Source organism: Perissodus microlepis, chromosome 3, assembly GCF_051167445.1.
Source record: "Perissodus microlepis isolate ML-2025 ecotype Zambia chromosome 3, ASM5116744v1, whole genome shotgun sequence".
In the NCBI taxonomy this organism is placed as follows: Eukaryota; Metazoa; Chordata; class Actinopteri; order Cichliformes; family Cichlidae; genus Perissodus; species Perissodus microlepis.
In genome coordinates this window covers 14,991,927-15,002,233 of record NC_140463.1, presented here as the reverse complement: position 1 = coordinate 15,002,233, position 10,307 = coordinate 14,991,927, and the positions used below count along the sequence as shown (strand labels likewise).

Sequence of the window (10,307 nt, the reverse complement as noted above, 5' to 3'; positions counted from 1 at the left end):
AAAATACTTTACAACAAATGATTCATTAAATTTAAACAGGATTTGCGTTTACATGACGCACCCATCCCTCATTGCAGTTAGACCTGGTGACTCACTTAAATAGAAGTCATCTGATGAAGTGAAATACGCTAAAAGATCTCAACAAGCAATAATAGACAAGGGAAAAAAAAGTAGGACACTCAAAGCAACAAAGTCATTGACATCAAAATAAAGATTTTGGAGTGGTCTAGTCAAACTCTGGACCTAAATCTGTTTGAAATGCTTGACATAATGTTAAACAAGCCATTTATGCTTGAAACCCCTCCAGTGTGGCAAAAAAAAAAGAAAAAAAAGATGCTGGTTAAAGAATTTTGCAAACAAGAGCGGGCCAATTTCTTTTTTGCATAGGGCCAGGTAGGTTTGGATATTTCCATTAATAATCTAATCATCTTTTAAAAACTACATTTTTGTACTTACTTTGGTTATTTTTGTGTTTTTCAGATTCACCACAGCCCTACCATAATGTTTACCTCATCTTGCAGACTGTGTTCATCAAGATGATGGTGGCTCTGCTGCTGCTGATGGGTCTACTTCACTATGGGAAAGTTGGAGCTACAACAACTAACTCATGTTCAACATCATGTAATTGTAACTGTCATTAAATCAAAGATTGCGGGCGATCGTGGCTCAAGAGTTGGGCGTTCGCCTTGTAATCGGAAGGTTGCCGGTTCGAGCCCCGGCTTGGACAGTCTCGGTCGTTGTGTCCTTGGGCAAGACACTTCACCCGTTGCCTACTGGTGGTGGTCAGAGGGCCTGGTGGCGCCAGTGTCCGGCAGCCTCGCCTCTGTCAGTGCGCCCCAGGGTGGCTGTGGCTACAATGTAGCTTGCCATCACCAGTGTGTGAATGTGTGTGTGAATGGGTGGATGACTGGACATGTAAAGCGCTTTGGGGTCCTTAGGGACTAGTAAAGCGCTATATAAATACAGGCCATTTACCATTAAATCAAAGATGGTGGTGTGCTTTGATGCAGTGGTTTTCTGCTCTTCACGTTCGGTGCTTTGTTTTCTATATTTTCTACATGTACAGTGGCTTGCAAAAGTATTCGGCCCCCTTGAATTTTTCCACATTTTGTCACATTACAGCCACAAACATGAATCAATTTTATTGGAATTCCACGTGAAAGACCAACACAAAGTGGTGTACACGTGAGAAGTGGAACGGAAATCATACATGATTCCAAACATTTTTTACAAATAAATAACTGCAGAGTGGGGTGTGCGTAATTATTCAGCCCCCTGAGTCAATACTTTGTAGAACCACCTTTTGCTGCAATTGCAGCTGCCAGTCTTTTAGGGTATGTCTCTACCAGCTTTGCACATCTAGAGACTGAAATCCTTGCCCATTCTTCTTTGCAAAACAGCTCCAGCTCAGTCAGATTAGATGGACAGCGTTTGTGAACAGCAGTTTTCAGATCTTGCCACAGATTCTCAATTGCAAAGACGCTTACACACATGGATAATGGTTAGAATAAGTCTCTGGGTCAGAGAGTCCCAAACATGATATTCTAAACCAACTTTGAATCACTAGAAGAAAAATGGATAATAGTATTCGATTATCAAGGCTAGGCAGAGAGGTGTTTTCCTTTTCTGTCTCTTACAGAGAAAGGCGCAGACACCAGACGAGGTCACGGAAATATGAGGATGCTTTGCAGCAGACACCAAGACTGCCACATCCGTGCAGTAGGAGGATAGTTGCTATAATCTATGCTTTTGTCTCACTACATAATGTTGTGCAGCGCACTTGAGCGTTGTCCTTTTTATGAAGCATGCTGCCGATTCACACAGAGGTCACCAGCACTGTGTAAACTTATAATTTCAACTGCCAAAGCAAATGAAATCTTTTTTAAACGACAGATCTTTCTCCTGAGATTCCTTCCAAAAAATTCTGAACACGACACTGGATATGATTTTCTATGATAAGCCTAAGATACAAAACATGCCGGTGACCAAGAAAAAGTTTTTCTAGGTCCTCGAGAATTAAAAATTTACAAAAAAATGGAACAACATTTCTGGGTACATTTTAAAGTTATTGCGCTGTGGCGCTAGCGACCAGAGGTAAGGGCGGACTTGAACAAAGGCTAGAAGGCTGTCCAATTTCACAGCCACTCACTTCTGTTCTACCCAGCCGTGGAAGGATCCTACCTACGTCAAGCAGGTAGGTAGGCTCCTTTGAAGCATCCCTCCCCTGAATTTGAGCACAGCAAAAAAAGTCCTGCATATGAGCGTGACTGGGAGCTGCTTTCATGTCATGGTAAAAATCGTTGGAGCAAAGCCTTAGAGGAGGTCACCACATGAAGAAGCAGCAGACAGAGAGTGTTTTCAGACTTCATCTAAAACACCAACGAACTGTCAGCAGGAGTTCAGAGATCAGCCACCAAACAGGACCAGAACAGACCACAGCAGACAGTGAGGTCTGCAGAAAACATCACTGCTGCTGAACTGACCTCCAATCGGGAAACAAGCAGGTATCATCACTGCAGACCCATCACACCCTGAACACTGTAACAGCTCCTAACATCTGGCCAAAAACAAGCCAAAACTGGCAGACGTGTACAGTTTCTTTCAACAGGCCAAACCGTCTGTATTTAAAACATCCACCATACCTGCTGCTGAACCACAGCGTGCTTTGTATACACTTTACTGTACACAGCCATGTATGTGCTGCACATATAGAAATCACCTAACCTTGACACACAGACAGAAAGATGAAAAAACACAGAGAACAAGAAGTGGTTGTGTCTCTGTAGTCTGTACTTCCAGTCTTATTGTCACAAAACGGCCGGAGGCCGAGCACCAAAAATCAATCCCACGTGCAGGAAACCCAAGGCGGAGGCAGAGTAAAGGGTTTAACAAAGGTTTATTAACTAACACCAAAATGACGTTTACGTTAGTACTTGATTTAAGGCTTGATATATGGGGCGTGAGGGTCTTGGCCAGAGGAGAGGGATAAGCAAGGGGACAGGTCCAAGAAAGCAACAGCAGCTGCTGGTGATTAGGTACGTATGTGCAGGTGGGAGATGGAAGCGTTGAGGGAGAGGTGGTGCGGTCCAGGTGGGTTAGGTGGTGTGTGGCAGCTGTCCTGAGTGGTGAAGGTCCCGAGGTGGTGTAAGGGCAGGAGGGCAGGCAGGTGAGGCAAGGAGATGATTCCGAGAGCTGGCGGGTTAACCAGATTTCCAAGGTGAGTGGTTCAGTGTGATGGAGTTTTCCTGGAGTAAATAGGGTAGTTGACGAACTGGCGAGGAAGCAGTGTCAGCAAGCAGCTTAAATCTCCAACCTGATTGCCTCAATCAGCTTCAGGTGAGGGAGGCTGTAGGCCCTGCCCATGGGTGGATACCAGGGAGGTCCAGACCTTCAATGGAATTTTACAGCCACACACCCAGACCATGACACTTATGTGTTTAATTGATTTTCTTTTATTCTGTGTTCTCTTCCTCCTTTTTCAATTTCTTGTATTTAGTCTATGCATGTTTGTGTGTCTCCATATAAAGTCTGTTTACTTTTTTGTCTGTGTCAAGCTCTTGTGTTGTAGTCAGTCTGGGTTTCCTGTTTTATTTATCCATCATTCCATTCAGCTGCGTTCAGGTGTTTTCTCTCATCCCTGAGCTCATTTGTGCATTTAAGTTTTCAGTTTTCCTTTGTTCATCGACGCATTGTGATCTGTCCTAACCCAGGCTGTGTGCTCTCTCCTAGTATTAGTGTTCTTAGTTTCTATCAGTTGATGGCTGAGTTTTGTGCTTCAGCAAGCTGCTATTTACATTTAGTCTGCATTTGGTTCTTCCCTCTAGAACCACACAGCGCTTCCATGTGTCAGGAGTAAGGGAGCGGATGCTGTTGGCCCCTACCCTCCACCCACCCACCCTTACATGCATCGTAACCAGACATTTCTATGTTTAATTTAAAAGCAGATCCTGACGACACAATCGTTGTTTTGGATAACTAAACTAAAAAAACTAAACTAAAAAGTACAAAATAGCTTTGTGGCTGTCTCTCTCTCTCTCTCACTCTCTCTCTCTCTCTCTCTCTCTCTCTCTCTCTCTCTCTCACACACACACACGTATATGTTGTATATATGTATATGTTGGGTATTCATATCTTTTGGGGACATCTAGTTGGCATTATGCTTTCCCTAGCCCCTTACCTTAAAGTTAACCAAAACCCAATTCTAACCCTGTCACTAAAACCACATTTTGAGTCTCAAAAATGCCTTCAAACTTAGCCGAAGAAAAGGTTTACAGTTCAACATACTCCATGTTTTATTGTCTTGGCTTGTATAGAATTAACATGTTCATGTGGCATTTGAAAATTGTCCTTGTTCCTGTATGCATATTAAGTTAATTGGTGATTCTCGCTCTGTGTTTTAGCTTCATTGAACACACAGAGAAAAAGAAAATCAGTAAAATAAATGTCTGGCTTCTTAGACAGATGTTCATCAAGCGAGTTTCTTCTGAATCTCTTCTATTTTGTTCTAAAGAAACAAAATAAAATATTCTCCTATGATGAAATTTAGTCAAAATGCATGTCTTGTTAAATGTATATAGTATAAATTTAAAGCAGAAAAATATAGAAATACCAGGCATCACATTGTAAAATGACTGCAATGATAAAAACAACCCATGTTTTATTTGTTGTGTTACTCTGTCCTTTGCTGATGAAAAAAAGGAGAGACACTGAGAATGTAAACTGAACACAACACAACAGTTCGTACATGTGATTTAAGCAAGAAATATATTAAAGAAAAACTCATCCTGGCTTCTTAGACAGTTGTTCATATCTTCTCACTTGTTTCTCTGACAGTTTCTTCTAAATCTCTTTCATTTCTTTGTTTCTCTCTCAAGTCTTTAAAAATTTGTTCCTTGTCTTTTTCCAGCTTTCCCTTTCTTTCTGTCATTTTGATTATAATCATATCTGTTTCCTTCATTAGTTTTTCTGTCATCTTTAATAATAATAATAATAATGGATTGGATTTATATAGCGCTTTTCAAGGCACCCAAAGTGCTTTACAATGCCACTATTCATTCACTCTCGCATTCACACACTGGTGGAGCTGCCCTGGGGCAGACTGACTGAAGCGAGGCTGCCATATCGCACCATTGGCCCCTCTGGCCAACACCAGTAGGCAGGAGGGTAAAGTGTCTTGCCCAAGGACACAACGACCAGGACAGAGAGCCCAGGGATCGAACCGGATCTTTAACAGTTCTCCATGTACTTCCGTTTTCTTTTCCAGGTTAATTTTTTTATCTCCACGTCTATGCATTTTTTTCTCTTTGTCAAGTATTGGGTTTTCTTTCTCCAACTTTTCCGTGATCTCTTTCATCTCTGTCTTGTCCTCCTGCAGTAGTGTGAAGAGTTTTTCTCTCTGGTTCTTCAGAAACATCTTCTGCTCCATCAGTTTTTTAATGGTTTCTTGGACATGTTCTAAGTCCTCCTCATTGTTCTGCAACTCATTTTTAAGTATTTTCTTTTCCTCACATTCTCTCTGTAATTTCTCCTCCATCTCTGTTTGATGTAGTTCATTTTCATCTTCATCATGTATCTTGATTTCTGTGTGAATAAAAATGGATGAAAAATGTTTTTAAAGTAATATCACTAAGAACTAAAATACACACTTGCTTTCTACAATAAACAATTTTTTTTTCAAAAATTTCACATTTGCAGGGGGAAATGAAATCATAAACAGCATCAGAAAAAAGTTAAATAATTCCTATTGAAACAAAATAATGGCAATGAAACCTAATAAATATCAGGTAGATATAAATACTGTGTTTTTAAGAAACATTTTAAACTAAAACACTAAAAAAAAAAAAAATAGATTATGTTGGTACCAAGGGTAGGGATAAATTTAGTAATCAGTACCTATGACAGAGGTATTTAAAGTTCCAAATTACTGCATCTATGAATTTAATCATTATCTGCATTTGTCAGAAAAGTTTGATAAAGATAGAACTTAGTGGTTTTCTTTTGTCCACATTTCCATAATAATACCGTTGTATCAATCAATATTAAACAAACAGCTACACTGATAGTAATCTGAACAGCAGGATTACACTGGACCAAGAAGAAATCAGCTGAAAGTAAAAGCACACAGAATATACTGTCTATAACTAAGAAATAATTAGAATAACTCATGAACACAGGCATATATTTTTTCTACCTGATACATGGATATGTGCTTCTTCAGTCTGGTTGATGTTCTTCTGTTGGACTCTGCAGGTGAGACTGTAGGTCTGTCTCTTGTTCACAGTCACAGTGCTGCTGACAGTATAGAGGCCATCAGAACCTTTGGCACTGTTTGTAGATTCAGCTGTGATTTGGTTTCCCTGATTGTTCAGCCAAAACACGTGAGGCTCTGGATACCAGCCGTTAGATTTGCATTTAAAGAAGATTTCATTTTTGACTTTGAATATCTCCATGACTACAAAAGAAACAGAACCTACAAAGAAAATTTGGGCAAAAGTTACTTGGAATGCAACGTTCAGAATTAAAGAATTTTTCAATTATTTTAATGGTTAATATCAGCCCAAATTCATTCTAGATCAGCCCCTGTACCCTGTGGTCACACCAAATATTCAAGCTTTTAGTTGAAATGGTAGGGTGGTCTAATTTTTAAACAAACACTAACATGCTTTTTTAAAGTTCCACTGTGGTTTTCCCAATTAATCCTGTTACATGTTTAAATGTCCATCTGGTCAAGCCAAATGACCTATGAAATGTCTCTAACTCTAAATAGCCCTGTAGATGATCCACTTCCCAGTAGAATAGCCCTCTTGTCACAAGAACCCTTCTGTTATTTGTCAATAAGCTCATCCTTTAATGTTTTTCTTTCTTTCTTTCTTTTGTTTTGTTTTGTTTTGTTTTTTATTTATTTTAAGAGCAAATGGGGTTAATGTCAACTTACCAATAACAAGCTCCATGCCAGATTTTGCACCAATTTCAGGAACAAGGCAGCTGTATGTTCCTGCATCAGAGACTTGCACTTTGGAGAGTTTCAATGAAATGTCACCACATTTCAGTTTGTTGACAGACAGTGATGTTCTTCTGGAGTATAAAGTATTCTGAGTCAGGAGCTCCGCATCGTCCCGCTTTAAGTGGACAAATCTTGGTTTAAGGTCATGTCTAGACCATTCCACAGTCAAGTCAACAGCATCCCTAGCTGGTTCTAGCTGGCATGGTAAAATGATGTCATCACCTGTCATTGCAATCAATGGCTGAGTTGGACCAATCAAATTTAAAGGTAACCAATTTGTTCAGCTGTTAGCATTGATAAGGGCTATTTCCCTGTTGGAAAAGCTGTCTTTGCGTCTGTTTGTCCAAGACCTCAGCAACCTGAATCTCCTGGCAGACAGTTGTTGCGTGCACACCAGTCTGACAGCCTGTGAACCTCAGTTCTGTATGGTATCTCATCACCCCCAGGGACGAGCCTGGGTGGGTACTGACACAGTCGTGTATGTACAGCGTGTACAGTAAGGGACTTAGTACACAGCCTTGTGGAAAACTGGTATTAAGGCTGAAGGATAAGGAAAGAGGAGGACCCACTCTCTGTACAAGGTCAGAGAAAATGTCTCTGGTCCAGCAGCAGGTGGTAAAAGGAAGTCTGATATCTAGCAGTTTTACTATGAGTTTGTCTGGGAGTATCATATTAAAAGCTGAGCTAAGTACACCAAGAGTAACCTAGCGTAACACCCCTGTTATTCCATGTGGGAGATAGTGGTGTGGACCATTGTTACAATGGTGTCTTCAGTTGATCTGTTAGCTCTGTATGTGAACTTAGAGCAACTGGTCAGTAGTTGTTGAGGCTGCCAATGTTGGCCCATCTAGGGAGTGGGACAATTTTGGCCTTCTTCAGGCATGGCAGGATGCAGGACTAGGACAATGAAACTTTTAAGATCTTAGTGAAGACCCCAGCCAGCAGGTCTGCACATTCTTTTAGGACCCTCCCAGTCACCCCATCTGGAATGGCGGCCTTCCTGGGATTCACTGCCCTCACTGCGCACCTCACCTCATATTCTGGTCAACGTGGTATTGCAAGGCTTGTAGTTGGTTAGGTGTTGAAGTGATCTCCAATATTCCTCTTGTGCACTGCCTTGGCATCTCTGATACCTCTTTTCAGATCAGATCTGGCTGCACTGTAATACATATCGTTACCAGATGTGAAATCAGCGTCATGTTGCTTTCAGATCTGGACCTCTTTAGTCATCCAAGATCTCTGATTAGAATACACCCAGAGAAGTCTGTCCACAGTGAAACTGTAGACACAGAAGTTTATGTATGAGAGCACAGAAGTTGTGTGCTCTTCGAGGTCCTGGTGATCAAACACACTCCAGTCTGTGTTTTCAAAACAGTCCTGCAGCTGATGTGATACATCTTGTGGCAAGGTTTTTACAGTCATTATGGCTGGTGGGGGGCATTCCTGCTGACAGGAGTCTATGCAGGGATCAGCGGCATGGACATGTGGCCTGACAAACCTAGTTGTGGCAGAGGGGTTGCTCTGTAGCCTTTTTGGATGTTGTTCTAGGCTTTATTAAGTATGTTTTTCTCCCTTCTGTTTTCCCCCTTGTTGTAAATCTTAACAATACTGACCTTAGGTAAGCATGGTTAAAGTCCCCAGCTATCATGTGCACTGTGTCAGGATAGGAGTTCAGCTGACTGCTTATTGCCTTGTGCAGCTCTTCCATAGCTGAGTTAGCATTAGCATCGAGTAGTACATATACAGCAGGGGTCCCCAATCCCAGTCCACGAGGGCCGGTGTCCCTGCAGGTTATAGATGTGTCCTTGATCCAACACAGCTGATTTAAATGAATAAATTAACTTCTCAACATGTCTTGACGTTCTCCAGAGGCCTGGTAATGAACTAATCATGTGATTCAGGTGTGTTGACCCAGGGTGAGATCTAAAACCTGCAGGGATACCGGCCCTCGTGGACTGGGATTGGGGACTCCTGATATACAGCCATTACAATGACGACAGTAAACTTGTGAGGTATGTAGATGGGTCTGCATTTCACAGTCAAATTGATATAGATGCATAAACCCCCTCCTTTGTCTTTCCCGTCATAATGGTGGACCATATGACATACTAACTCAATAGACAAGTCCAGAATTGATGGCTGCAGCCAAGTTTCCATGAGCAGTATAATGCTGCTGTCCTGTACACACTTGTTGGCTGCAGTCTGCAATATCATTTTGTTGATTTTGTTTTTGTCTATGGATTTAACATTGGAGAAGAAAATACTCAAAACCTGTGGCTTAAACCTGTGGTTGCTTAGCCATGGTAGTGGGCCCACCCTACAGCCTTTTAAAATCAGACAACAGAAGCCAAAGTTATGGTCCCTCAGAATTAAATGGCCGCGGCTATTTTCTAAAAGTGTGTTTTCTAAAAGGCAGAAAGATCCAATGTACCTGAGTGTGTGGGTAATTCTTCAAAAAATATTTAAAAAACCCCAACCATTTTAGGCATAAATATAAAGGTCAATCACTTCTGCCGTTCAATACCTAAGAAATTTAAACAAACATTTTGTGTCAAAATGCTCCAAATGGCAACATCCCTGGCAATGAGCTCATTAAAAGTTGTATCACCTTTTACTGTTTCACTTCAGCAGCATCTTTATATAATGTCCATATGTTAGTTCCTGGTTTTCTGGAGTTTTTTGTCTACTGAAGTGGTTTATGCAATAAAATCCAAAAATAAATTAGAAGAGTTTAAAATATACTTACTTTTACTATGTTCCAGCCTCAGCAACATTGTCCCAGAAACATCTGCTGTAATATTTACATCTCTGAAGAAATCTCACAAGTTTTAGCTTTATTTTGACACCAAGATTATTTACATGGAGTTTGTTATAGCAGGCAAATACTCTGTTCTTTTCGGGTGTTTCATTTTCAAGCAGGAAGCTCAGTTTAACAGCTATTTATTTCTGCGGAAGATATTTGAAAGGTTAACATGTGAAAAATAAAATAAAAATGCTGCTTTTTCTGAATCAGTTTCCATGAAATATTTCTATTTATGGTGCAAAGTACAAAGATTTTGGAATAAATCATGGAATGAATAAAGAGGTCTGTCGGCTAGATACATTGTCTGATTTTCTTATACAAAGTTTTTTTAATAAAAGTGAACATTATAAGCTAATTGACTTGAACTAAGGAATTGTCTATACGCCTACCCATGTGTATATAAAACGAAAAACAAAAAACAAAAACTAACAAAACAAAAAAACCTTTTTTTTTTCGTTTATTTCTTTAATCTTCATAGAGGCCGGCACAGTGGATGCAGGC

At 40.5% G+C, this 10,307-nt stretch overlaps 1 pseudogene; it reads right to left on the bottom strand.

Annotated features, from left to right (window-relative positions):
* Positions 1-3,031: 3,031 nt before the first annotated feature.
* LOC146390107 (butyrophilin-like protein 1) lies at positions 3,032-7,259 on the bottom strand (annotated as a pseudogene).
* Positions 7,260-10,307: the final 3,048 nt, after the last annotated feature.